Source organism: Pinus tabuliformis, chromosome X (assembly GCF_031772625.1).
Source record: "Pinus tabuliformis cultivar Carrire ecotype Pingquan chromosome X, CPIR1, whole genome shotgun sequence".
In the NCBI taxonomy this organism is placed as follows: domain Eukaryota; kingdom Viridiplantae; phylum Streptophyta; class Pinopsida; order Pinales; family Pinaceae; genus Pinus; species Pinus tabuliformis.
This window is the reverse complement of record NC_142308.1, coordinates 1,559,417,186-1,559,442,009: the sequence shown is the minus strand read 5'-3', so window position 1 is coordinate 1,559,442,009 and position 24,824 is coordinate 1,559,417,186. Positions and strand designations below refer to the sequence as shown.

At 39.1% G+C, this 24,824-nt stretch overlaps 1 protein-coding gene across 1 annotated transcript in view; it reads right to left on the bottom strand.

Annotated features, from left to right (window-relative positions):
* LOC149145994 (vacuolar protein-sorting-associated protein 37 homolog 2-like) overlaps positions 1 to 24,824 on the bottom strand; it is a 214,691-nt gene that overhangs the window by 135,614 nt on the left and 54,253 nt on the right. The gene's annotated exons all lie outside the window — the stretch shown is intronic.

Below are 24,824 nucleotides of genomic sequence, written 5' to 3'. Positions count from 1 at the left end.
TTGGATATTCTATGTTTTGGCATGAGGATCTCTTGGAGTTTAGTGAGGACTAGAGACTTAAATTATGTGGATAGAGGACACAAGGTCTGGTATCATAATGGAATTTAGGGCTGAATTTTCTTGACCATCGGCGCGGGAGGATACCTAAGGCCGAGACCTTTTAGTGATCCTAAAACTGTGTTGGAAGGTCGAATTGTGATAGTCGCAAGATATAAGGGTCCAAGATGCAATGTAGTAGTAAGCCGATACAGGTGTCGAGAATCTCAAGGGTTGCGTTGAACAGAACAAAGGAGGATGCAAGGTATGCTTGTATTGTTTTATGTTGATGAATGCTAAGGTGGATAGGTCTGTCCAAAAGGATTTGGACAGCAGTTTAATATGCCCTAGTTAGGGCTTCTTCCTATGATGCATGTCAACCCTACTGATTATCCAGATCTTTGTTGAATGCGGCCTAGTCCCAAGTATGGTGAAGGGGTCGTGACCCTGAGTAGAGAGATCTCTATAGTGGGCAAACAGCGAGGAGAGTGACAGTGTGCAGTGGTAAAGGTTATTTTCCCTTAGGAATTGTGCCAGCAATTAGGAGGTATTTCCTAGTTAAATACAAGCAGACTATGCGCATAGATTGAGGGAAGCAAATCAAGTGTCTTGAAAAAGCTTAGGACAAGCAAAGAAAACCAGATTGATTTCTAGTGAAACAAAGTTGTATTGTAAGAGATATGTTGCTCATTTTCTATCAATAAAATTCTCAATCAAGCAAAGGGTTTTCCTAGTTAGGTTCCCTAGAAAAGTTATGTTTTGCTATTGTGTGAATGTGATTTAATTATGTTCTATTCCGCTACAATTAGTAGAGATATTTTGTCTTTATGAAAAGAAATTAGATTTCAGATTGTTCATATAAGTAGTTGCAGAATTTCGTGGATTTTCTACATGTCCTTGATATGTGGTTATCAGGTGTAAAAAGATCCATTTAACATAAAGAATATGAACCTTGCATTAGTGGGCAAGCCACAACATTTCCAATCAAAGACATACTTCATGATGTCATTGTTTTGTGGCTAGAGCAAGTGCTTCTGCACAGGCTTAAGTGTCTAGGCATGTGAAAGTCACCCAAGAGCTCCTTAGACGCTCTAATGTGAGCAAGTTGCACTTGTAACTTAACCTAATTTTTAACTTAAGAAAAGCACATAATCATTATGTTGGCTATTTGAACTACAGAAACATTAGAAAAAGTAAAGTATTTCCTTTAGTCATTATGTTTTAATCTCAGCCCTGGATCTCAAGAGAGGTGAGATCTAATCTCAGTCGTCAATCACTTTGGAGATTAGGGTTAGGGATGTAGCTCAACAAAAAGTTATAAAAGCAAGGCTAAGGAAAAGGAGAAGACACACCATACAGTAGCACAAGAATGAAAGAGGCATCTTAGTGAGGTGTTTGATGCTCTAGCACTGTTATCTGAACTGGTGGAACTGATCGATCTGATTGGTTTGAGGGTCAAAACAATCCAATTCGAGGACTAGAACTAGAAATGGCTGATTTGGTATCGAACCGGACTTTTTTCACTAAACCAATCAGTTTTGTACCAAACCGGACAGTTCCGTATAATTTGATGAAAGGCGTACCAAATGCATTTTTTTTTAAAACAAGAATCAAGTAAAAGTGACATTCTCCTTTATATTTTGTTTTCATCCTTTTGCTTAAATTTTTAACATTACCATGAAATGACTCGGGATGTTTGAGAGTTGTTCTGACACATTTTGGATTTCATATGGAGAAAGTAGAATTTCAGATCTCACTCAAAATCTAGAATACATAACAATTTTTCAATATTTCAAGTTTGGGGGGACTGCAATGTTTCCATTGGATTTTTTCATGTACAAGGGTATGGAACTAGTATTTAATCAAAAGCACCAAGCCCTTTATGTACCTTGATGTTGGTGCAATTGGCTGTCGAACTCCTCTATCATGACCCTACTAAAATTGTACCCATCACTCAAACAAAATCTTGACATGACATGCTACGTTTCTTTTTATCTGATTTTAATGCTTAGAGGGTGATATTGATGACAAAGATCCCAATATAGGTAATGGTTTTGAAGATATGTAGGTATTTGTTGTAGCATGATTTGTTTTGGATGCTAGAGACTATTCGTTGTTGTATTTTCAGTTTAGAGATGGCTTGCACTTGATGCGATTTTGGTTATGTGCGCGCTTACATGCTATATAAATGAGAACTTTTGCTTATTTGTGTTTATATGGTTTAGATTCATATAGATGGACATGAATATATATGTTTTTCTTTAAAATATGAATATTTTATGTGTTTTTGGTCTACCGATTTTTTTGTCCAGATTTTATACTAGTTTCGGTCCGATTTTGATCGATTCCCAATTCAAAGAGTTTTTTGGTTCGATCACTAGTTCGGTTTCGATAACATTGTGCTCTAGTATGTTGGTCTAAGGAGGGGAACAGCAAGGAGATCCAAATCAACCAAGAAGAGCTTGATCTGCTAGAACATATCCAACACTCTAAATGTATTTCCTCAATTGGGCCATTATCCCAGGGCAAGAACCCAAGTAGATTCTGAACCAATTTAATGATGACCTAATTTGATTGGACAGAATCTATTGTGTCATTTTATGAGATTGGTTATGCTTTTGCTTCCACTAATTTAAGTTAAGAACCCAGTTGTGCATTCATTGAAGAGATCTATAATCTAATAGGTCAAGGTCTGTCGGATGTTGGGTTCTCAGGAAATCTAACATGGTATCAAAGCAATAAACTCTAAGAACCAAATCTCAAGGTGCCAAGTTCATACAAGATCGTTTGGGCCAGGTTCAACCATGATTGTACGGGGCAACAAAAAAAAAATTAAGGGTCGAAAGTATGTCAAATGTACAAATCCCTACCACTGTACAAACACAACCAAAAAAATTACACAAGTCGAATACAAATCCTTTTTAAGTGGTTGATATATATATATATATATATATATATATAGATATACATAAAATAAAAAAGAGGGCATTTGTGGGGCATGAGTGGCTACCAAGTGTGTCAGCCAATCATAGCTATTCGTGTTGTCAAAGGAGGGTTGTTGTGGGAGTGGGTACAACAAGCGCTACATTCCATAGCATGAGTGTTGAGAGCCCAGCTAGCCGTGGGGAGACAACCAACAAGGTGTCAGCATCTACGAAAGCAACCGTTATTGCCCCACCAATTCTGCAGAGATAGCAAACCGCCGCCAATTTCCAGCGTCAAGGTCAGGACATCTTAAGACAGTCCATAGAACCATAAGCAAAAAAAATATGAGCCACGACATCAGTGTTGAGATGACATAGCAAAAGACGCAAGCGAATAGGCTAAGAGAAAGGGAGCTACCGACCGAGAATGCAAGAAGCAGGCAGTTGACGTTGTGTACACCACATGCAAGGGATTCTAGTTGGAGTTTGCTTGGATGCAAGCCAGCAAGTCACAGGGGACTAGCCAAGGCTGACAGGCTTAGCTGCGAGAGGACAGGTGAACGTCGTAGCAGCATGAACCGATTGCCAAAGGAGATAGAATGACGAGATGGAGGAGGGATCCCCTACTGGGAAGCAGAGACAATTGAGAGTGCACAGGCAACAGGAGTAGGGTGCTACAGCAGAATGCCAACAGCGGCTAGAGGACTGGATCATGCACCAAAAAAAGGGGATGTGTAGGCCATTAGGCAGTCAAGGAGAAGGCAAAGGAAGTAGCCGCCATAAAGGCTGCCAACCAACTCGTAATAGCTAGCAAAGATGTTGGTGGTGTAGTAGCCAATTGTGGCAGGCAGATCAGTCATTTAAACTATGGCGAACAATTCGGGAAAACAGTGCTAGGGTTCAACTGGCAAGAAATCGAAGCCAGTAGCGCCGCAAGTTGACACAAGAAGCAAGGTGTGAAGGGTCGAGTCGTTGACAGTAAGTTAGCAGGCGCAAGTAGCTCAAACAGTTGCCCAAGTTTGTGGGTGCAGTAGCCACGATGCGGCTCACGCCACAAACAGAGTGTTGCGCTAGGCATGATCAAGCAGTGGAAAAACGCAATAGCTAGCAACAAAGTTGCTAAACATGGTGCAAATTCATTGGGCAGGGGATTTGCCTCAACAAGTACAATTTGGAAGTTATAGGCAGCAATAGGATACAAGGGCAAGTACCAGAGTTACTAGTAGGACTGGCAGAGGTAAGCCCTCAAAGGGAGAGAGGGAAACCGTACCAGTTTGGGGTTTGGAAATAGCTTATTTTAATGGATGTCACAAAAGACTAAGTCAGATCCACGAGGAAGATCCTTGCATATCTATAAACCAACATGTTTCTTGTGAGTGCTAGAAGGACTTAGCATAGGGACCACAAGAAGAAGCAGAGCAATGACGAAGAACAAGGAGCGAGAAGCTCCAAAGGTTGGGCAATTCAAAGGGAGTCATCTTTCAGGTTAAGGAGGCGAGGAGCAATCAATAGATTCCTCCAAATCTGTCAAGAAGGTCTCTTGGTATGAGATGACCTTACAGGATGTTCAGGAGCTGGAAGCTTCTAGGAACCAGGTCAAGGGAAGCAAAGCTTTAACAATGTTTCCAAGCCAAGAGGCAAGCAAGGCTTCCAATCATGGTTGCTTGGGAGCGAGAGCGGAAGCGAGAAGTGGGAGCGGGAAGCGACATTTTCAAACGCTCTCGGGTTGGGAGCGAATTTTATATAATATATATTTTTCTATACTTTGATGCATATATGTCAACAAAAGCATGTAGAACGATGAAATAGTGATAAAAAAACATAAAAACATGCATTAAACCATATAACATTATTCATCTAGTAGCTATAATCTTCATCAACCACAGGTCCACAAATTACAAGTTCTAATTTATATCGCATGTAAGGGTACACATAATCAAAATAGCATCGAGTGCAATCTATCTTTGAACCAAAAATACATCAACAAATAAGCTCTAGATGGCCTCTAGCATCCAAAAAAATCATGCTATAACAAATACCTACATATCATCAAAATAATTGCCTATCTTGGGATCTTTGTCATTAATATCACCCTCTAAGCATTAACATAAGATAGAAAAAACGTAGCATGTCAAGTCAAGATTTTATTTGAGTGATGGGTACATTTTTAGTGGGGTCATGATAGAGGAGTTCGACAATCAATGTCACTAACAGCAAGTACATAGAGGGCTTGGTGCTCTTGATTAAATATCCCCAATCCTGAAATCTTGAAAAACTGATAAGTCTGTTGGATTTTGAGTAAGATCTAAAATCCTAATTTCTCCATATGAAATCCAATGAGGTCGAAAGCACTCTCAAACACCCTGAGTTATTTCATGATAATGTTAAAAATTTAAGTAAAAGGATGAAAATGAAAGATAAAGTAGAATGTCACTTTTACTTTAAGAATTTACATTACCATGAATTTCATATCAATGGTAGGACCATAGGCTTGAAAGTTAGGCTCCCCCATTCAAAAGTTCTTGTTTCTTTCAAAAAAAATTGCATTTGGAACGTCTTTGTGAAAAAAAATTGCGAAGAAAGCTAGGGAGAGAATTTTTTTTTGCGGGAGCGCGCTTCGGGAGCGGATTCAAGGCGGGGGGGAGCTGCTCCCCCGCAACCATGCTTCCAATTCAAAGGGAACAGCCATGGCAGTGGATGCAGTTCCAAGATCTAAGTCAGTTCCACAAGGCAGAAGTGTCTCCCTCACTAAGAGGGAGTGTTGATGTTTTGTAGCTAGGGCAAGTACTCCTGGACTGGCCTAAGTGTGTTTAGGCATGCAGAAGTCGCCCAAATTCTCCTTAGACACTTGCTTTAGTGTGAGCAAGTTGCATCTGTAACTGAGCCTAAGTTTTAACTTAAGAAAAGCACATAATTGTTATGTTGAATAATTAAGCTAAAAAAAGCCTTTAGAAAAAGTAAAGTATTTACTTTGGTCATTGTGTTTTAATCTTAGCCCTTGATCTCAAGTGAGGCAAAATCTAATCTCGGCCATCAATCATTTTGGAGATTAGGTTTAAGTATTTAGCTCAACGGAAAGTTATAAACGAAAGGCTAAGCAAAAGGAGAAGACACGCCATACAACAACAAAAAATAGAGAGAGGCATCTCAGTAATGGGTGTGATACTCTAGTGTGTTGGGTCCAATGAAGTGGGTAGCAAAGAGATCAACCAACAAGGGCTCGATAAGCTGGATCAAATCTAATGTTATACATGTATTTCCTTAGTTGGGTCATTATCCCATGACAGGAGCCCAAGTAGGTTCTGAATCAATTAATGATGAATTGATTTGATTGGGAAAAATTTGTTGTGTCAATTTATGATTGGTTTTGTTTTTGCTTCCGCTGATTTAAGTTAAGAACCTAGCTGTGCATTCATTTAGTGGATCTGTAATATGCAAGGTCAATGGTTTGTCGGGTGCTAGGTTCGCAGGAAATATAACGAATGAGTTCTCAGCCTCCCTTGCAAAATAGTGAACTATAAGTTGTAAGTTCCAATATGTTTTCAATTTTCATAAATTTTCTCAGCATATTTCTGTCAATGTGGTTAGGGGCAGCCAAGGAGGACAATAGCCTTTATCTATGTTCTAACTGGAGCAGCCATCAAAACCTTCCTTTCTTACCAATTTGACAAACAGCGATAATAATTGGTCTCATGCGCACAATGAGAAGGATCATTGTATCAGTCTGATCACTCTGTGGATCGAAGAAGTTTGCAGCAATACAAGTGAACCTTAGTAACTCTTCGATTTTCTTCCACATGATAAAGATTCCACCATAGATTTGGTACAAACTATGAACAAAGTTTCAACAAACATCCACTAAAGGTTTGACATTTCACTATTTTTTTTAATAACCAAGCTCAAAGGTAAAGTGTGAGTCAGTTTCATTGAATATTTGGTTTCACTTGACATATTTCACTTCTAGATTTGAGTAGGATAGGATGAATAAGCTCTCTATTGTAAGCATTAAATTAGTTTAGATGTTTTCTTTTCATTTGTGGCAATTTTCTTTTTAGCATAGCTCCAAATTTTGTTTGTGTGATTTAATTTTGTTGATTTTCATTTCCATTCCTTAGACTAGATATTCGTTTCCATTTTGATTTCTCTCTTTAAGGAAGGGATAAGACCTTGTGTCCTATTCCCTCCGCAACATTTAATGCAAAATCTTGTGAGATTGTTTCAGGTTAGAGGTGGACACTCTAGGCTTCTCACATCCTCCGGAGTGGAGCACGTGTCACGCAATTGGAGTCAGTGGTTACACCTAATTTCAAAAGGGGTGCATACAATGATTTTCATTTTTGACAACACCATTCTAAGTCCAAACAAATGTAGGTCAAAAGCCTTGTAGGCCATGTGGGGTTATGTATTATAGTATCTTAGGACTATTATGGTCGACCATGCCCAATCCTCATATAGACTCCACTCTTAGGTCCTTTCGTCCCAGATAGGATTAGAGACAATGGATCAACTTGGAGACATGGTTTAAAGGAACCATTGAATTTGTGGAGGTGATCACAGTTGTAGGTCTAGTCCAACCCATGTCTTGCGCACCTATGTCTTTTCCACGTGGTTATGTGTCAAAACGTCTATATGCATCTTTAGGGCCACTGTATCGTATATTTCAGTTTCTCAATATCTCAATCTCATAGTTCACAACATTCCATATTTTTTGGGGACACTGGACATATCCCAATGCACAAGGCTCACGAGACCAACATTCAACAGTGGCTCAAACTGATCATGATGATGCCTACTTGACATGCCACGTTGAATTTTTGGTGAAAATAGGTTATTTCAAGCAAAACCAGTCCTCTCAGGTGGCCATACTCTCTCTCCTAGACAAGATTTCTTTTGGGGTGGGGGTGTATAAAAATGTCCAAGAGAAGGTCATTCCTTAACATGCATGGACAAAATGTATGTCAACAATGAAGTAAATCATGCTCTGAGCCAAACCCAGAGACCAAAATCCATCAAATCAACCAGGCTATTGTCCATGCTAGGAAAATCAACTTCATTTCCAACTCATGTGCGGCTAGAGGTAACAACCTAGGTCCAAACTAGGCGAGTGATTGATCATTGGAACCAACATTGCACGAAGCGTGGACATTTTTTGGAAGCGTCATTTCCCAAAAAACTAGGAAGTGAAGCATCTACTATGTATATATATTCAAAACAAAATCCCAAATACCAAATTAGTTGTAGAAGACATGAAAACATGCATATTTTTACATAAATCAAGATAGATATGGCATCCATGATTCCATTGTACATCAATGATTAATTATTCAAGCATCAACCATCTAGATTCTAGTAATTACCAGCGTGCATCAATTTTTTAAGCATATCATAAAACATAAAACATTTAGAAATTAAAATCATCAAACATTCAAGTAACTTATCTAGCAAGTGAGCAACTGTCAACATGAGTCATATCCAAAATTCAAATAATAATGTTTACAAAATAGGGCACTTGGCCACTACCAAGACTCAAGTATGCACTGAACTAGGAAGAGTAAGACAAAAAAGTTCAAATTCACAACAAGACTACAAGTCTAATCTATGACAAAAGTAGTAAACTATGAATATATCTACTAATCTCTCCTCCTTCCACCACGAACAGGACGTGAGCCTCCACGTGGTGGCAATGAAGAAGATTGTGGCTCTAGAAGTTGTGGTACTGGCAGTGAAACTGATGAAGATGAAGCCCCTGTTGTTGGTGTTGAAGCATGGAACCTGGGAACCAAGGGACCGGATGGGGTGGCATCTCAACTCGATCATCATCATCCTGGATAAGAGCATCCTCCAATTGCTCTAATCGCAACACTCCATCCTCCAAATTGGGCTCCTCTGGATTTTTGTCCCAAACCTTAAGGTCTTTATTACTCTTTTCATCATCACAGTAATGGGACAACAATCGAAAGTTGTAGTGAACATAAAACAAGTTCTCTACCCAATCTAAACTTACCCTATTCCTTTTAAGTTTTAACATTATGGATGAAAGAATAAGAGCTCCAACACCTCTCTGCAGAAGAAGTGTTTAGCACCTGTGATAGCACCCGTAATGCCAAAGTTTGTAGAAGTGGAGTAGCACCTCCTTGCATGTTCCACCACTCAAGAGAAGAAATATTCTCTCGATCTCTAATTGCATGCATGCTCCCAAATGGACCAATGCTAAGCGTATAGTTGGCCAAATGTTTTTGTATCATGGCAACATCCTCCTCATCAGGGACTAATTTATCCAATGTTTTCATATAACCATATAGAAACATTGGATCTAGATGTAGTTTTCTCCTGCCTCCCCCCCAAGGTGTTGGTGTTGAAATCCATGATGGATGATAGTATTTGGGTGTTAGAACTTATGCTAAGGCATGCAATGGAACATTTAGCATATCCCATTGTTTTTCCACCTCTGCATGAATAAAATTGTACAAGGTGATATCTATAGGCTCAATAATGTCTTTGATCTGCCCCAACATGTTATCCATTTGCTCATACACCTCCCCAATTATCGGTTGATCTAAATTTGCAAACTCAATCATGTAATAAATTGGTTTGATGAATTGCAAAACATATTTAATCTGTGACCAAAAGTAACTGTCAAGAATAGTGTCCTTCGCTACATTAGCACAATCTCTATCAGTGTTAATTTCCTCCCATGATTCACAAATCACCATATTAGTTAAAGCTTGTCTCACCTTCACTAGCCGCCTAAAGGTGAGGTAATAACTTGCAAATCTTGTTTTTGCAAGTTTAAGCAACTGCAACTTGGAGTAAGTGCCATAAAAGTAGTTTACCCTTGTATGCCCTGTGATAAATTTAATGAGTTGCTTCCCTCTCTTGTAAAGCTTATTAATCCATCCACATTCTTTATGCTTCACAATATCATGCATCAAAAGGTTCAATGTGTGCACCAAACACCTGGACCAAAAGATGTGTGGATGAGGATGCTCAATCATTTTTCCTGTTGCCTTACAATTTGTTGCATTATTAGTGATCACGTGAACCACATTATTAGGACCAACATCTTTGATTGATTGCAATAGGATATCTAGAATGTTTTGGGAAGTTGCACTGATGGAGGAGTCATGACATGTAATAAACATTGCATCACTAGCAAAAAGACCAAGAACATTTATCAAATGTTGGTTTCTAACATTTGTCCACCCATTTGATACAATGGATACCCCACCATCCACCCACTCATTCGTAAAACGTGTCAAAGCTATTTGAACCTTTGTGTTTTCTCTTTCTAATAACATTGTTCTAGCTTTCTCATAGTTGGGGCTCTTGTACCCTTTTGGGCCTTCATTGATGGCCTTAACCATATCATGCCAATAGGAGAGTGAAGCACATTGAATGCTATACCGCAAGCACAAAGAAACCAAACTATCTTTCCATCCACATCATCCCTCCCAGCAACATTCAGGAAATCCCCTATTGTTCTTCTACTTCCAGAGGTTGCAGAAGTACCATGAGGAGATGAGCTACCAAATCTAGAGGTTGCACTTGATTCAGAATGAGTTTTTTGTTTCTTGTTTTTTTGTTGTGCATCCTCCTCTATTTGGATGTATTTTCTTGTTTGTTCAATTGAAACCTTTGCGCAAAGAAACCAAACAATCTTTCCATCCACATCATCCCTCCCAGCAACGTTCAGAAAATCCCCTATTGTTCTTCTACTTCCAGAGGTTGCAGAAGTACCATGAGGAGATGAGCTACCAAATCTAGAGGTTGCACTTAATTCAGAATGGGTTTTTTGTTTCTTTTCTTTTGTTGTGCAGCCTCCTCTATTTGGATGTATTTTCTTCTTTGTTCAGTTGAAACCTTTGGGCAAATTGTTATCCCCATGACACCCTTTTTTTCATCACTGTCCAACACCCCACAAAAATGCCTCCTCACATGGGTATATGAACCACTATATGGTTTTCCTCCATGACAACCATGAGGGCAAAAAAACTTGTAGCTTCCACCACCTTTTCCCCCTTCAAGTTTAGTCACATAATTCCAAAAGGGTGTCAATGCAACTTCCCCCTATAGCATTTCAGTGTTCTCTTCATCCCCTTCCTCTTCAAACTCTTCCTCCTCATCAGACATTGGGTCACTCATATGGGGACCACTATCCTCTTGTTCTTCTTCCCTTCTATTCCTACTCCCCCTTGCCATCATGAAAATCAAAAGTGGAATGATACATAGAAGCCAAAAGAACACCATTTTGGAATATGAATATAGATGGACAACCTGCAATGAAATGAGCAAGAAGAAAGAATGGGAAAGAGTAGGAGAGAGAGGACAAAAAATACAAACAGCAATGACAAAAAAACGAGGGACTTTGGGGTTTGCACTTACCTCTTTAGCTCTTGTAGATGGAAGCCCTTCTTTACCCCTCAAAACTCCTCCTCCTTCACTGCTCCTAGCTCCTCCTTCACTTCTCCAAGCTCTCCTCAAGCCTCTCTTCTCCAAGCTCTCTTCTCCTCTCTTTCTCTTCTCTTCTCCAAGCTCTCTTCTCCTCTTCTCCAAGCTCTCCAAAACTACAAGAGTGAGGAAATGAGAGGGGAAAATGAGCCTTATCCCCATCTATCATTTCCCTAACTCAACCTAAACCCACCCCCAACTCAATTTAGACCAAAAAAAAAAAAAAAGAAAATACTTTTTTGGGTTAGTCCAACGGAACCACCTGTCAGGCATCGGATCCGCTTGGGATCCATCGCGGATCTGACATCGGATCCGCGGTTTGGAAATCCAGAACCACAGATCAGGGCGGCATGGTTCTGAAATTCCAAGAACTGTGATTTTCAGCCTGATTTGCGGTTCCGGATTTCTAAACCGCACATCCCAGTTTAGATTCAAGGAGGGCGTTTCATGCAACATTGGTTGGAACACTCATGACGTGGCCTACCTCCCTCACCCAAAACATTGGACAAAGCTAGCAGCATGGTGTTTTCTCCATAAAACAGTTTTTTGAACTAGTCAAACACATGCAAACTGGCACATCATGGCAAAGGGTGGTGCAAATCAAGGTCCATACTTCACATGCAAAGACAAAGTTATGTTAAAATTATGTACATTTTCTTTTGAACAAAACCCATGTGTTTTATCATATCATCAAGGGCATTAGAGATCTAGCAAATCATCCATCCAAGCCACATGTGTGGGTGGAAACTAACCGTTGGTGATCAAGAGGATGTTGAAGATGGTCAAAAGTCAAGTTGAACTTTTGACCTTTTGTGGACACAAACTAGCCATTTTCTCTCATCAAGCAAATCGACTCCCTCTTGGAGGAGAATTCTTTATGCAAAAAATCATTATTGTAAAAAATGACTTAGTCTTCAACATGTCGACGACAAGTCAAATAACATTAGTTTGGGAGAGTGTCAAACTAATTGTTATCTACCCATTACAAGAAAGATTATAGAAGGCTAGACCGTCCTTCCATTAGTAGTTTTTGAACTGTGAGATCAATTGATGCAATAACAGAAACTTTTCATGTGCAAATACTGTGTGGGTTGAATTTTTTGTACTCTTTTTTCTCAATGTCGTGTTATAATATTTATATTTCACAGAATAGACACAGGTGCTCTTGGTTACCACAAAGCTGCTAGGCCAATCCACCAAGGGGCTACAAGTGACATGTAAGGGGAGATCTAGACCCAAGCCTTCACCTCACCCTTCGCTCTTGCTAAAGGTATTCAAACCAATGTTGCACAAAGCGCGATCGGGATTTAATCGGCGCCGGGAAAAAAGCGGAAAAAATCGACAAAAGCGGGAAAAAAGCGGAAAAAAGCGGGAAAAAAGCGTTTGGCACAAAAATATTCATTTTTTTTCAATTTTTTTAATATCTAAACCATCTACAACATAAAATAAATACATTGACACATAAATATGATAAAAAAACTAATATATAAGATGTTTAATATCATTTCTAGCGCTAAAATCACACAACATTGAATCATGTCCTGAATAGTAAGTCCCGAGTCCCAAGTCCAACTCAGCCTCAAAATATCAACAAAAAATATGATAATGTATCTCATCATGTCATAATGTCATATACAATAAAATGAAAGTCTAATCCTATTGATTTCCTCTGCCCCTCTTGCGAGAAAATGGCACAGCTTTCTCTTTCCCTCTAGATGTAGAAGCTGGTGCCTGTGCTGGTGGAAATAGCAGTGGAGTCTGACGTGCTCTAGAAGCTGAAGAACTAGAAGTAGGAGCTATAGGAGGTAGACCACGTCCTCTACTGGTGGCAGGGGTAGGCTGGGCGGATGGTGTCACCTCGAAACATTACAATCTCCCAATCCTAAAATCCTGAAAAACTGATAAGTCTGCTGGATTTTAAATGAAATCTAAAATTCTACTTTCTCCATATGAAATCCAATGAGGCTGGAACCACTCTCAAACATCCTGAGTCATTTCATGGTAATGTTAAAAATTTAAGTAAAAGGATGAAAATGAAGATTAAGGAGAATGTCACTTTTACTTTAAGAATTTAACATTACCATGAATAGCATATCCATACTAGGGCATAGACTTGATCATTAAGTTGCCCCACTCAAAAATTATTTGTTTCTTTCAAAAAAATTGCATGAAAAAACCCAAAAAAAGTTATAAAACTATGCTGTCCCAAGCCCCCACGATTTTTTCGATAAAAATCGGTATAAAAAAAAGTGGCGATTTTTACGAATAAAAATCGCGATTTGATCGGGCAGAGGAAAAAATCGCGATTTTCCGATAAAATCGCGATTTTATCGCGATTTTAACAACACTGATTCAAACCCAATGGCAGCATAAACGGGTTATCTTCAGCAAGGGTGAGATCCTATTAGTGTTACAATTGGTTTAGTGGTTTGAAAATTCTCGAATAAGGAGATCTTCATAGTGTAAGTGGGGAGCTTGTGTTGACATTCTTGGCTAGAGTAGCTGAGATAGTTTCTTGACTCCTATTCCAATTTCTAGTCCAAAGGAAAATTTGATTTAGCGAGCGTTATGATCGCTATCCAACATGTGGAAGGTAACCAAGGTGAAGGTAAGCCTTGCTAAAACAAACACATTTATTTAAAAATCTCAATATCTTTACTTTTCTCAGATGCATTCCATATAAACTCTGAAATGGACTCATTCATGTGCTTCTATTAAGTGAATCATTATGTGCAAACTCATCCTAAGCAAGCACTTGGTCGAACTACTTGGGATGCTCACCTACCAAACATCTCAACATATTTCCTAAGCTCTTGTTTACCCCTCTATGTGTCCATCTGTCTATGGGTGGTATGTTGCACTGAAATTCCAATTAGTGCCTAGTTTCTTCCACAATGTTCTCCAAAAATGGCCTACAAATCTCTATCTGAAACAATACTTTTAGGAAAACCATGCAACCTTACAATCTCTCTAAAGAATAAATTAGCAACATTGGTTGCATCAATAATCTTTGTGTAATCTACGAAATGTGTCATCTTTGAAAATTTGTCCACAACAACGTAAATAGAATTGTTACATCTTTGAGTTCGAGAAAACCCCAATACAAAATCCATACTTTCAGAGTCCCACAGTCTGCTTGGAATCCACAAGGGCTGATATAAACCTACATTCTGACTTGTTCCTTTAGCATATTGGCATACTTTGCACCTTTCAACAAACTTCTTTACATCAGCTTGCATACCTGGCCAAAAATAAAATGCATTCAACAAAGCAAATGTTTTAACCAGTCCAAAATGTCCTAACAGTCCTCCCTAATGCTTTTCTTTTATCAAATTGTCTCTTATTGAGCATTTTGGTATGCAAAGCTTGTTATCCTTGAACAGCAATCCTTCTTGAATCATATAACTCAACCACTAAGTTATGTTCATGCTAATTGGATTTTTACATGCTAGATATGCAGCCTTAAAATCTCCATCACCTTTGTACATCTCTTTTAGCTTATCAAACAGTAAACCCCAAAACATCAACTTGAAATTCATGTAGAATTAAATTAATTCTACTCAATGCATCAGCTACCTTGTTTGATGAACCACTTGTGTGCTTAATCACAAATGTGAAATTTTACAAAAATTCTACCCACTTAGCATGTCTTTGATTCAATTCAGTTGACCGTTGATAAACTGCAAAGCATGATTGTCAGTGTACAAAACAAACTCCTTGGGCATAAGATAATGTCTCCATTTCTTTAAGGCTTGAACTATAGCATAAAATTCTTTATCATAAGAGGAATATTTTTGTTTTTCTTCATTCAGTTTTTTACTAAAATAGGCAATCGATCTTCCCTCTTGGCTTCAGACAGCTCCACTTGCATCTGTCTCAACTTCAAAAAATTTATTGAAATCTGGTAAGGCCAAGACAAATTGTTTTGTTATCTTTTGTTTCAGCAATTTGAAATTTCGATCAGCTACAACAGTCCATTTAAATGGTTGCTTGCTTTCTTTAACAGTCTCTACATTAGGAGCACAAATCATACTAAAGTTCTTCATAAACTTTCTGTAAAATCTTGCTAGACCATGAAAACTTCTCACCTCAAAGACACTCTTTGGAACAGGCCAGTTAATGATAGCCTTAATTTTTTCCTGATCCATTTTCAAATCATCTTCAGAAATCACAAAACCCAACCATACCAATTCCTTCTTCATACAACTGTATTTCTTCTAATTAATCAATAATTTCTCTCGTTGCAAGGTATTTAAGACTAATCTGAGATGACTCGGATGCTCCTCCTTTGTTTGATTGTATACTAAGATATCATCTTAATAGACAATGACCAACTTACCAGTAAATTCCTTTAAAACCTCATTCATTAGTCTCATGAAAGTGCTAGGGGCATTAGTGAGACCAAAAGGCATCACTAACCATTCATACAATCCATGATTTGTTTTGAAGGTTGTCTTCCATTCATCTCCTTCCCTAATCCTAATCTGATGGTATCCACTCTTTAGATCAATAATAAAGAAATATTTGGCATCACTCAAATAGTATATTAAATCATCAATGCGTGGAAGTGGAAATTTGTACCTGATTTTAATTTTATTGATGGCTCTAGAATCAGTACACATTCTCCATCCACCATCCTTCTTTGGGCTAAGTATTGTAGGAAAAACACATGGACTCAAACTCTCCTTGATGAGACCCTTATCCAACAGCTCTTGCAATTGTCTCTTCACTTCTTCATTCTCTTGTGGAGTCATTCTGTATGTTGCTTTATTTGGAAGACTTGACCTAGGAATTAAGTATATATGATGACTAATGCTTCTAATAGGAGGTAAATTACTTGGCAAATCATCAACAATGATATCAGCAAATTCATCCAACATAACTTTGACTTCTTCAGGCAAATCATCTAAGCTTGTGCTAGTAAGAATTACCTTGGGCTTTCCAACCAAAGCAAAATGTACCTCTTCCTTTTTGACTTCTTGCAGTAGCTTCTTTCCACTCATTAACAGCACAGTAGAACCCCTTCCTATCAATGATCAGCTTCAATCGGTCTATCTCTTCCAGTCTCTGACAACATGCTAAGTTAAGTAAACTCGGTAATACAAAAGAAGCTTCTTCATTTTCTCGTTCAACTTGCAAAGATAACAAGACATGTTTTTGACTATTCTTCTCAAGTGTATAGCTATTCCTCCTACCATCATGAACAGCTTTTCTGTCATGTTGCCATGGTCTCACCAACAAAATATGGCATACATCCATGGGCATTATGTCACATAATACCTCATCCTTATAGCTGCCAATATGAAACTCCACCTTGCACTGTTCATTCACCAAAATTTGATGTCCTTTTTGCAACCATGACACTTTATAAGGAGTAGGGTGTGTTGTTCTCTTCAAATCTAATTTTTCTACCATCTATGTGGAAAACAAACTATTTGTGCGAACACTATCAATTACAACTTTTCAGAAATTACCTTTTGACTTGCATACAGTTCGGAATACGCTGGGATGGCTCCTTGGCTTCCTTCTCTAATTTTATTAAAACTCTTTTCATCAATAATGACTCTCTTACTTCAAGGGTTTCTCCAGTTGCTACTGAATTTACACTTTTTTCTCTTGCCTCTATCACATGTGCAATTCTTTGACTTGCTGGATTATTTTCTAGAGATTCCCACGACATATTTCCCAATTTTCCACATCTGTAACATATTTCCCAATTCTCCACATCTGTAACATCTGGGCTAATAATCTCAACCTCTGCCTCTACTTCTTGAGAAAGATCTTTTTCCTCTAGATTCACCTCCTCTTGGTGACTAACTACTTAAACTTCCACCTTCCTCTCTTGAGGACTGAAATCTTCCTCTACCACTTTGTTATCCTTTTCCTCTTGCAGGACTTCTTCCTCTACTCTTCTAACTCTGTTTTCTGGCTATCTTCTCTTCTACTTTCAAAGCAACTTGATATGCATCTTCAATTGTCCTCGAGATAAGATGCTAATCTCATCTTGAATTTCATACCTCAACCATTAATGTACCTAGCAACCTTTTCAACATCCTCTTCAATATGACCAGCTTTAATGTTTAATTTGTAAAATTCCTCAGTGTATTCCCTTACTGACATAGATTTTTGTCTAAGATTCTGCAATTGCTTGAAAAGATTTAACTGGTAATCTTTAGGCATGAACTTACCTTTGAATTTAGCCACCATTCTGTTCCAACTCTTGATCTTGAACTTGCCTTTCCTCTTTCTATCTGTATAAACTTCATCCCACCATAGGGTTGCATGACCTTTCAATCTTGTCACTGCATACTTCACTCTTTTCTCTTCATCAACATCTTCATAATCAAAATATTTGTCCATGGCATTGATCCAATCCATCAATTCATCAACATTTAAACAACCTTAATATACAGGCACCTCCATCTCTGGTTTGCCACTCATCTTAGCTATCATCTCCGGCATTTTTTCCTCTTTTGATTCTTCACCTTTTTCTTCATTATGAGATTCGTCTTCTGCCTCACTAACATCTTCCATGTCAGCTCCTCTTTTATGGGCAGTCTCCATCGCTTCTAACCTCGTTTGAATGCACCTCATCTCTGCTTGCAAGGTTGCATTTGCTACAGGCCTTCCCTGACCTACTCCTATAGTTGCTCCTTTGCGTCTTGACTCTTTCTGCATATTTAAAAGCAAATACTTTGACTGCACTCTGATACCAAAATCGATGCCTTCAGTCTCATTTAACTGATTTTTCCCTTAACTGTCGATAGATGTTCTTCAAAATCCTCCTGAGAGATCTGAATATCTCACACTGCAGTCAAAATTCTGCGTGGAAGTAGCTTCGACCTCAAAGGTTAGCGCTAATTGCACTCTGTTCGAATCTCAACCCCCAGTTTCGCTAAGGCCGAAACCTCAAAACTCCAAATTCTCGCACAATCTGAAATCCAGAGATCTGGCAATCCAGATGGTTGCTAAGTCTTGTGTTTGGCTATGACCCAGATTTCCTTTAATCTGGATTAATGAGCAAATCCAAAATCCGTGATCCGGCTCCTTTTATAATTTGTGATTGGGTTCAAACCGGATATTTCGAGTCTGGATTATCAATTGTGATCTGGAATTTGGTTGATGACTCATCGTTCAAACTTTGCTACGACCAGATACCCCTGCCAGTACAGATTTTTTTTCGATTCGGATACGTCTTTCTTCACAACTATAATTTTGATCCAGATATCCACTCCGTAGAGTGTTTGGAAGGACGACAATCTATGATGACCTTTTTGTTGTTTCTATCAATTGATGAATCTTGGGAAATGATCCCGATTTTGGTAGAGTCTGACATTATAAGACTTTTTGGCCCGATCCAATTTGAAAACACTGAATTGCACTATGACCTATATTTGAAGCTATGAACCCTGAAATTGAACCTGGGAACCAGTTACCTGCAACCATCGCTTCTTCCTACAATAGAGTTACGAAAGCCAATATGGCCCACACTGAATACAATACGAATTTGCACAATCACACATGGAAATATACGAACTGGTATATAAATTGAAAGAGAAATAATTATAAAAATTACAACATTGGATGCACAATCATCCTCTCAGTCTTTCTCAGACCTCTTCACTCTGATTTTCTCACTCACACTTCTCCTCCCTAATTTTTCTAACTTCTCTCAATTACATTAAAAAAATCATACATGGAGCTCTTGTACCCAACTTAACAAATTCCATCTGTTTTGCTAGATTACCTAACAAATTCTTAATTTGGCTAAGTCTATCCCTTTACATAGCAATTAAATAAAACTCATCATATCCTCTCTAACAATATAGATTCCTTCTAGATTTACAACTAACAAAATATTACAATTTAATAAAATTAAGCAAACCAACTTCCTTTAGTAAATGGATTGACATAAGAAGGTCAAAAATGGGTTTGACTAGTAAACGTTCCTACATCATTTCCTCTATTGACAGCTTCAACAATTCAAGTAATGTGATCCCTCAATATGCATGGTCTACACACAGCAATAATTATCATTGAACAAATTGGACATTGAATCTGATGGAGTCACCAAGTGAGTACAAAATCTACAATAAAAGCGCTCACCAGTGTCATAGTAGCCTGATACTACAAGTACAAAGAAGCCTACTTCACTCACCAGCAACAAACGCAAAAATGCTTGAAACTGGAAGGGTTCCAACGTAACAAGAAAATGCACACTATCACCTCATATAGTATTTCTACACTTAGGGTTAGTGTTTGCCAACCTCCTGGGGAATCCCTATGTAACCTGGAAGCTAAGTAGACTAAAGAATGCTGCCAAATTGTAAAAAATTCTCACTGTAATATTAAATATCAGAACTGTCATCTGCAATAAAAAGCATGAAACAGCAAGCCAAAATGCAACCACATACTTATATCTCCAATGGGGATCCAGCTCCACTTTCAGATTTCAAGTAGGATAATATTTCTAAAAGTAGAAATTTTCCAAAATGGTGTGAATCTGAAAAATCTTAAAGTACACATTTGGAGAACTCCAAACTAGGTCTCAAAAAATGTCATCCACTGCTAAAAAAGATCAAGTTTGTAAAAATATAAAATAACAAAAAAGCGGAATCAAGAATCTAAAAGTGTTCATTTGACTATTCTCATTCTCCCACGCAGATTCCAAAATCTGAATGTCCATCTGATGCATGGGGAAACACTGCTAAAATAGATCTCGGAGTCTAAACTGGAAACCTGCTAAAAATAGTTCTCTAGAACCCTGAACTAAAAACTTGCTAAAGATAGCACAACGTGTTGTCCCCCTGGAATACTAATGTTTGAATATTCCCTGAAACATATAGATTGCTGCCCTAGAACAAGGACCTGCTAGAATAAAGTTGTGCAACAAAGCACCTATGTGGGCAAAGTACTTATGCACCATCAATGTCAAATGAACTATAATGTTGAATCCACCCTGTTACCACTCAAACTAGCAGGGGTCCTGGGGGGGATCCTAGAGAGAGCCACTACTGGGTCAAGGGAAACAATGGAGCGATAGCCCACTGTCACTTGAGCTAAGGCTCCCTACTCTTTACAGACTTTCACCGATGGGAGGAGACACAGTATAAGAGGAATCACAAAGAAGAATGAATCTATGAAAGGGTAAGAGGTGATTCATAGGGCCTATTCACAAGAGAGACTCAATTAGATGGCTTGCTTGCTTCAAAGGCAAGGTGGTGGGCCCCTAGGAAGGACCAAGGGGATTCTCGAGGCTAGGGTTTGGGAATATATTTTGTTAAGCTGATTCTTAGACCAGAGAATCCTTGTGGAGAATCGACCTTTATGTGATCTTTGTGAAATTAGAGTTATAAAGTTGCGGGACCACAAAGGACCAAGTGGACCTAGAATTAGGTCAAGGGTATGGAGTTGATCAACCAAGGAGGGGCTTGACCTAATTATGGAAGAGAAGAGGATCAAAGGACAAATTTTCTTTGAAGATTGAAATGCAATGATCCAAATGAGGACACTAACCCAAATCAACCTATGGAGAGAAATGATCCTCAAGCTAGGGCTTGCAATATCTCGGAATTCCACAGTCGAATTGTGCTCACATTTGGAGGACCCCTTGAGAAGACCCCAATGCAATATTGGACAACTTTTCAAGGTGTTTGGATGGCTATAAAAAAATTGGCTTGATGCCTTAGGTGACCCTCTAGGGTTAAGCCTAGAATTTGGAAAAATGAAGAAAAGAGAGGTAAATTTGACCACCAAAGGGATACGAGGATCAATGCCTTATTGTTTGGGCTTAATGGAGTCAAGATACACATAGATCATGAAATTTCGTGAGCTAAGGAGCCCTAATTGATCTTTGCTAGCCTCTCCAAGGGCAGCAACTAGATCAATAGAGATTTATACTTCAAATTTGCGAAGGAGACAAAGTTTCGAGGTCTTTAACCTAAGAGGTGCCTCTAGGAACATTCACCCAATCCCTCAAAGGTCAACGCATGCATTTAATTACTTATTCAAGGTCCCAGAAGAATTTCGCATTACATTTAACCCATACAAGAATAAAAATAACAACATACATGCAGTTAACCAGTGAGATGACAAGAATAGCATCAAAATTTCGACTTACATGAGAGAGAGTATATCCATTTATCAACTTCGCATTAGAGAAGCTCCAAAGACAATAGCGAAATCCAAACATCATAATGCATAAAGAAAAGCTCCAAAAATTCATCCCAGCAAAAAGTGTGAAAATCTCATAAGAGATATTAATCCAATCCAAGTGATGATGATCAAAATGAATCATCTCACTTCTATTTATACAATCACTAAGGAGTTTGATTTGCCTAATTTCGCATAATTAAGCCCCAAATAATAAAATAATGTGCAATAATAACATCCCTTGGTGACAAGCCCACCAAGATAACTCAATAACATAATGATAAACCTCTCAAGAGGGTCAAATGATCAATAAAATGAGTCGTTAGGCCTTTGAGGAGGCCTAATGAAGTCCTGAGTGTGCCATGATGTGAGAATGGACCTCAAACATAGTGGACAAGGGGTTGGCCCCTTATTTTCCAAGCAAATCCTTGTGGTGTCCCTAAGTAGGTGTGAGGGGCACAAGGACCTTCTCGTGGGCTTCCAAGTGAATCAAAATTACCTATAAACCATCTCTAAGGGCTGGGAAGATGGCATAAGCCCTTATCTAGACCCTGGATCATCTGCCAAGTGTGTGGTGCATGTGTGGAGCCAAATGGGCATGCTGAACCAAGTGCATCATCCTCGTCCAAAAAGTGGAACACGGGCAATCAATGAGTGGTATTGGGGATCCATGAAATACTCTTTGCTATGATGGAGGCCCATGGCTCTCAACGCTCACCCTACAAGCACCAATGTGGCCCTCTAGAGGGCTAGGACCCCGTATAGGCAGACCAAGCCCCAAATGGAGACCGACCTACAATCCTGCACAAGATCTAATGTGTCCCCTTACCCTCCAATACAACAATGAAATCAATGGGGCACCTCATGGTGGCATGCCCTTCCATAGCAAGCCCTGGCATATACAAGTGTCTCCAAGCTCAATAAGGGGGTTCACCAAGGACCCTATTAGGTGGTTTCATCCTTTAAAAGGGTTGACATGCCATGGTACATCCCTCAAGTGGTAGGTGGCAAATGATAAAGCAATGGAACGGAATGGGGATCAGAGGAATCATCCTAACCACATGTTATGGTAAGGGTAGCTATAATAAGGGAAGCCCACACCTAGGTATATGAGTGTAGGAGGGAGAAAATCGTGGTACATGAGTTACCTCGGCCTTTGTTTTTCCACCCTTCTTCATATGCCTTTTGCCTTTGATTGATTTTTCTTCATAACTGCTCGAGGCTCCAGGGGATGAGAGCATGTTGTGTAATATATAGCAGTGGATACCCCTTTAAGGTGGGGCAGTTCATTGCCCACCAGGGTTGGGACAATCATGGGTTCCTTAATGATGGAGAGGGCTCATCTATGGCCCATAGGAACCAGGGTGATGGCCATGGATAAGGGGTAGAGCTCATGTTTGGTTTTTGCCCACGTGCTAAATTTGTATGTCCCAACCATCTTTTGCATTTTGTGGTACATTTTCTATTGAGAGTGGCCAAACTATGCTTTTTCTTTTCTTTTTAGCTACATCAACCTTCGGGCATCATTCTAGGCCCGACCCAAGGTGTGGACAAGGGGAGGGGGAGGCTAACCCTATGTAGACCCATTGGACACATGTGGACCTGGATACGAAAAGAGATGAATGGGGATAAAATGAGCCAGAGGGAGTGATGTATATGGTTTTGGGAAGCGGGACCATGCAACCAAAATTGGGATTTCCCATGTAGTGCCAATCCTAAAGCTAATGGCAAGTAAAGGAGATCCTATGAGACTAGGATACAAGGCTCATCACAAAATCGGGCAATGGAGACAAGAATACAGACCTATCCCACTCTTTCACCAAATACCCCCACCAATACAGACCTTCGAGGTGGGGAGGCCCACCTTCAAACATAGGATCATGACAAGTGGGCAAGGGACCACATGGCTGGCTTAGGTGGCGGAGATAATGGCACATCGAGCTATCTGGTGGCTAAAAGGGGCTGTTGGCTAAGGACCATCCAGGAGAAAAAAAAATCCTATATACATTACCCACAGGTGGTGGGTAACACACCCCATATAATGCTCACAAATTGTTGATACCAAATGGCGAACTCTGTAATGATAAGCTCTCCCCATATAATATCCATGAACATATGTTGGAACTTGGAAAATAACACTCAAATTCATGAAGGCAAATCTGGTGTTAACACCACACAATTAACTAACCTGCCCTTTGTGATGGTTAGGGAAAATTTCTTATGAAAAGGACTTTGTTCAATGGATTTTCATTAAGGATTTTTGCTTAGGGGCTCAAGAAGGATTGAAAATTTTAGACTCTACTTTCCAAAGAAACTTTCATACATTGTCAGGGGCACATGTCAACAAAAGTTTATGTAGCAAACAGAAAATACGGCTTGCACACTCAAACCAATCTCACCTTCAGAGGGGACCTCTAAGGGACATCACCAAAGAAAGAGCCATTCTTGACATGGTCCACATGGTAAAGGTCAGGGAGATGTCCATAATACAACATCCACCCACTCTGAGGGTTGACCTAGATCATGTTGTGCATGGTAGAGGCTGCCAGAAGTACCACTCTGTCGCCGACAAGACATTCCTTTAACTTGTACTGGTGATAATGTGAACCTAAGGGAGATCGAACAGAAAGCCGCTTAAAGACTAGGCATCCAATTGTTAAAATGAAGGAAAGACTTGGGATGCCCCAACAACTGAAATGAAAGCTAAAGATGAACAGGATCATCAAGATCCTGTTGTCAATGGGCGGTCAGACTTTGTGCCCTCAGGATTCCGTTTTATTCATACTGTGACATGCATCTAGTGCTACTATCGCAACACAGTTTTAGAATGTGTGATATGTATTGGTACCAATAGTCGCTATTTTTTGTAATCATTGTTGTAATCTCTAGAGTATGGCATCCACAAGCCTTATCAACACTCAGTTTTTACTATTTAGTAATCTCTAGAGTATGGCATCCACAAGCCTTATCAACGCTCAGTTTTTAGTGTTTTAGTGGACACAGTTTTGCATTTAATCCGCTTACTAATGCATATGCTTGGCAAGAAAGAGGTTCACATGATGTGGGCCTACTTTTGTGTTCTAAATAAGAATGCACTTGACTGCATCCTCCTATAAACCACCCTTAATTTCATGTCCTGTTGAATCCTATCATCTATCTTAATTTCATGTCCTGTTGAATCCTATCATCTATCAAAACTGTGACAGCATATAGCTGATAATGAACTAATCCAGTTGTTTGATAACTACAAAATTTGGCCTTTGA